This window comes from Galeopterus variegatus, unplaced genomic scaffold (assembly GCF_000696425.1).
Source record: "Galeopterus variegatus unplaced genomic scaffold, G_variegatus-3.0.2 Scaffold1795, whole genome shotgun sequence".
In the NCBI taxonomy this organism is placed as follows: domain Eukaryota; kingdom Metazoa; phylum Chordata; class Mammalia; order Dermoptera; family Cynocephalidae; genus Galeopterus; species Galeopterus variegatus.
The window spans coordinates 304,028-309,781 of NW_007727906.1; positions in this window are offsets into that span (position 1 = coordinate 304,028).

Below are 5,754 nucleotides of genomic sequence, written 5' to 3' on the forward strand. Positions count from 1 at the left end.
AACCATTTTTGTTGTATTTTTTTAATGGTCAAACAAGATTTTACTAAAGTATACCTTATGTTTTACCACTTCCTGAACAATGAAAGAATCTTAGCAGTAGTTTAATTCCATTTTACCCATGTCCTGCCTTGTGCTGACACTGTCATATATTTTAATTCTTATGGCTTTTATAATATGTAGAAATAAGATATGTAGTGACAATATTGTAGAGGATGAAAGGAGGATAAATTGAGTTATTGATTTAGTTAATATTCTTTTGTATTTACCCACACGTTTACCATTTCTGGTGCTTTTAATTCCTTTTGGCAGTTCTGTATTTCCATCTTGTATCGTTTTTCTTTATCTTGGAGAATTTCTTCTAGTATTTCTTATAGTGAAGATCTGCTGGTGACGAATTCTCTTAGCTTCTTTTTGTCTGAAATATCTTTATTTAACTTTCACTTTTGGGGGGACAGCTGGCTAGTAAGGGATCCAAACCAACTTACACTTTTGAAGGATATTTTCACTGGGTGTAGAATTCTATACACTGGCGGTTCTTTCTTTTCGAACTTTCTATATGTCATTTCATTATCTTCTGTTTTCTGTAATTTCTGCTGAAAAGCCAACCATCATTCTTGTGACTGTTCCTTTGATGACCATGTGTCTTTTCTCTCTAATTGCTTTTGAGATTTTCTCTTTGTCTTTAGCTTTCAAACGTTTGACCATGATGCACCTGAGTGTGGTTTTCTTTGTACTTAATTTGCTTGGGGTTTTGCTGTGATTCTTGACTCCATAGGTTGGTGTCTTTGATTAGTTTTGGAAAATTCTCAGCTATTCTTTCTTAAAATATTGCTTCTGCCCAATTCTCTTTTCTCTTTATGTTCTCCAATTATATATACGTTAGACCTTTTGACTGTGTCTCACCAATCTTATATGCTCTGTTATTTTTCTCTCTTGGTGCTTCAGTTTATATATTTTCTATTGACCTGTATTTGAGCTCACTAACCCTATCGTCTGCTGTGTCCAATGAGATTTTAATTTTAGATATTATATTTTTGAGTTCTAGAATGTCCATTTTATAGATTCTGATTCATTGTTGACATTCTTTTTTATCTGTTTGTCTATCTTTTTGTCTTTTTAATCTCTCTTGCCCCTTTGTTCATTTTTTCCTCTTTTTATTTAACATTAATCATAGTCATTTTCCAATCCTTGTCTTCTAATTGCAATATCAGGATCATCTCTGGATCTGCTTTGCTGTTTGTTTTCACTTGATTATTAATTACATTTTCCCTATTCTTCTAGTTTCTCATGAGTTTTGACTGTATGTTTGACATTGTGTATAAAGGAACTATAGTAGCTTCAGAGAAAGTCCCTCTTCTGATATTAGGTAGATTGGGTGAGTGATTGATCATCTCATTCTAATCAAGGATTTAGTTGAGTCAGGGTTGCTGCAATTTTATTAAGACTTAGCCCACCTCTTCTCTTTTCCTATTCCCTGCCATGGTCCTCTTGGGCTTTGATTGAGAGCTTGGAAAGTCTAAAAGACTATGGGAATTCAGTTCTGCCTCTCAGGGGTTTTGAGCTTAGCATACCTCTCCATGCAGGTTTGAAATGTGGCAAATGTCTTGAAGGGGACACTGGCCATGAATTTGTGGCAGGCTTTCTCCCTCTTAAGGACTTATTCCCCTAACACTACAAACTATGAGAAATTCTATTTTGCCTTTTAGCTTTCATATCAGCCATCCAGTCTCTCCCGCAAACCCCCAGCATTTCAGAATTTAGCAAATCTTGGAATTTAGTAAATCATGGAAAACAGGCCATGCATCTAGGGGCTCATCTAATTTCCAGTCTATTACACCAGCTCCTCATGACTACCCAAAAGCTCATTACCAGTAGATTTGCCTGCCTGTACTAGGCCCAATCAGCCTGTATCCAGCAAAGGAAAATGTCTCCTGGGAAGAAGATGGCTGGCAACCACCAGCTCACATATTCAGGGCTCTTCCCTCTATGGAATTTGAGTTCATCAAGTTCTTGCTGTTTCCACAGCTCTATGATGTCTGTGGAAATATGAATTTAGAAATTTATTCATATTTTTCTAGTTATCACAGTGGAAATTTGTATAATAACTTATTACAATTAAGTAGCTGCCACCATGTATGGATCTCCAGCTTGACTCAATGATACTCCACAAGCAGTATTTGTCAACGATGTTTCTGCAAATATTATTATTATTTTTTTGACTGGTAAGGGGATTGCAACTCTTTGCATGGTGTTGTCTGCACCACACTCAGCCAGTGAGCGCACCGGCCATCCCCATATAGGATCTGAACCCACGGCCTCAGCACTACCAGTGCCACACTCTCCCAAGTGAGACATGGGACCGGCCACAAATATTAATTTTTCATTATATGTTTTCATTGTATCAATAGTGTGATTTTATTTCCTTCAAGGTGCTCGAATAACTGATATAGATTGGATGCCTCTCCAACCTCCTTGAAGCTTAAATCCCCACTGTAACTGTTGAGGGTGGGAAATCCTATTATGGTAATTGAAAGTTGGGGCCTTGAAGAGGTGATGAGATTGTTAGCCCACGACATAGCGAATGGATGTGGTCAAGGGCATGGTTCTGAGGCTTTAAAAGAAGAACACATGAGAGGTTGGCCTCTCTCTCTGCTCTGCCATTTCTGCCACATGTGACCCCTGGGTCACTGTTGCCACCACCAAGATCTTCACCAGATGTGTTCCTTGGACTTTGGACTTCCCAGCCTCTGAAACTGTAAGCAATAAATTGTTTTCGTATAAATTACCCAGTTCCAGGTATTTATGTTTTAAGCAACAGAAATGGACTAATACAAACAAATAGAAAATAATATTCTGGATTGTGTATTTTCATTAAAGAATGGACTATTATATATATATATATATTTTTTTTTTTTTCTTTTCCTGTGGATGGCTGGTATGGGATCCAAACCCATTCTGGATTGTGTATTTTCATTAAAGAATGGACTATTATATATATATATATATTTTTTTTTCTTTTCCTGTGGATGGCTGGTATGGGATCCAAACCTGTGACCTTGGGCCATAAGGCTGAGCTCTAACCAACTGAGCTAACTGGCCAGCCCTTATTATAGATTATAGTAGCCTGAGATACAGTAAAATATCCAGATCACAGGCAGTTGGTTTTCAGACAATGTACAAATATTTTACACAGTACTTTGCAGTCTTTGTCCGAAAAAGATGTTTGATGGCTCTGAGAATTGTTGGCTCTTCCAATTTTCCATTTTTCAATTGTTTTCCAATTGAGTTTTTTATTTTTCTTCTGATATTCTATTTTAATTTATTTTTTCATTGTACACATTTATGGGGTACAGCTTGCTGTTTCAATGCATGCGTACATTGTATAATGATCTAATCAGAATTGTTAGCATATCTATCACTTAAACGTTTATCATTTCTTTATGGTTATAACATTCAAGATCCTCATTTCTGTCTATCTTGAAATATAGAGTACAATGTTATTAGCTTTGTCACCCTAGAGCACCAGAATTTACTCTTCCTATCTGACTGTACCTTTGTAACCTTGTACTGGCCTACCAACATTTCTCTCCCCTTCTCCCTTCTCCTACTATTTCCCTGCCTCTAGGAACCACTATTCTATTCTGTATTTTTCTCTTTTTAATTTATTTTTCTTAATTGACTCACTATAATTATATGTATTTATGGAGTTCAGTATATTTGGGTGCATTCATACTATGTGTGATGATGATACCACGTTGCTTAATACATCCATCACCTCAAACATTTGTCACTTCTTTGTGTTAGAAACATTCAATATCATCTCGCCTAGCTATTCAAACACACATAGTACTTTGTCGTTAACTGTAGTTTCCCTACATTACTGTAGAACACTAGATCCCATTCTTCCTATCTCTCCACTGTTTTGTATCCACTGAACACTCTCTCCCCATCCCCCTCTTCTGCCTACCCCCACCAGTCTCTAGTAACCACTATTCTACTTTCTACTTCTAGGAGATAAAATTTTTAGCTTCCACATATGAGTGAGAACATTTGGTATTTTTCTCTGTGTGCCTGGCTGTAGGTACATGGATTTATTTCTGAATTTTCTATTCTGTTCCATTGTCCATGTGTCTGTTCTTGTGCCAGTACCATGCTGTTTTGATTACTATAGCTTTGTAATACACTTTGAGGTCAGGGAGTGTAATACTCCCCACTTTGTGCTTTTGGGTCAGGATTGCTTTGGCTATTCATGGTCTCTTGCTGTTAGTTTGATGGGGATTGCATTGAATCTGTAGATTGATTTGGGTAGAATGGTCATTTTGATGATGTTGAATCTTCCAATCCATGAGCATGGGATGTCTTTCTGTTTTTTTGTGAGTGTGTCTTCTTTAATCAGTGTTTTATAGTTTTCATGGTAGAGATCTTTCACTTCCTTGGTTAAGTTTATTCCACGTATTTTATTCTTTGTTTCTATTGTAAATGGGATTGATTCCTTTTTCTGCAAGTTTGTTGTTGGTGAATAGAAATGCTAATGATTTTTGAATGTTGATTTTGTACCCTGCAATTTTATTGAATTTGTTTATCAGGTCTAAGACATTCTTGGTAGAGTCTTTAAGTTTCACTTGATATAAAATCATGTCACCTGTGAACAGAGACAACTTAACTTCCTCCTTTCCAACTAGGATGTTCTTTATTTCATTCTCTTGCCTAATTGCTCTGGCTATTACTTCCAGTACTGCATTGAACAGAAGTGATGAGAGTGGGCATCCTTGTCTTGTTCCAGTTCTTATGTGGAAACTTTTCAGCTTTTTCCTGTTCAGTATGGTGTTAGCTGTGGGCTTGTCATATATATCCTTTATTGTATTAAGATGCTTTCCTTCTGTACCTAATTTGTTGAGAGTCTTTATTTATGAAGTGATGTTGGATTTTATCAAATGCTTTTTCTGCATCTATCAAGATGATTGTGTATATATTTTTTCATTCTGTCAATGTGATGTGTTACATTTATTGATTTGTGTATGTTAAACCATCCTTTCATCCCTGAGATAAATTCCACTTGATCATGGCGTATAATCTTTTTGATGTGCTGTTGGATTTGGTTTGCTAGTATTTTACTGAGAATTTTTGCATCTGTGTTCATTAAGGATATTGGCCTGTAGTTTTCTTTTCTTCTTCTTTTTTTTGTCTTGTCCTTGCCTGGTTTTGGTCTCAGGGTAGTGCATTTGGAAGAATTTCATCCATTGAGAATTTTTGCATCTGTGTTCATTAAGGATATTGGCCTGTAGTTTTCTTTTCTTCTTCTTCTTTTTTTTGTCTCGTCCTTGCCTGGTTTTGGTCTCAGGGTAGTGCATTTGGAAGAATTTCATCCATTTCAATTTTTTTTGAAATGGTTTAAGAAGTATTGTTATTAGTTCTTCTTTAAATGTTTGGTAGAATTCAGCAGTAAAGCCATCTGGTTGTGGGCCTTTCTTTGCTGGGAGACTTTTTATTAATGATTCAATCTCCTTACTTGTCATTGGTCTATTTAGATTTTCTATTTCTTCTTAGTTCAGTCTTGATAGGTCATATGTGTTCAGGAATTTATCTCCAACTGAGTTTTAAATTTCAGTTTTTATATTTTTCATTTCTAGGGGTTCTGCTAGTTCTTTTTCAAGTCTGCTTAACCACTTTTATAGTTTTATGTTCTCTGCATTTATTCTATAGTTTGCAATTTAGTTCTTTTTTTTTTTTATTTTCCTTTTTGTCTTTTTTACT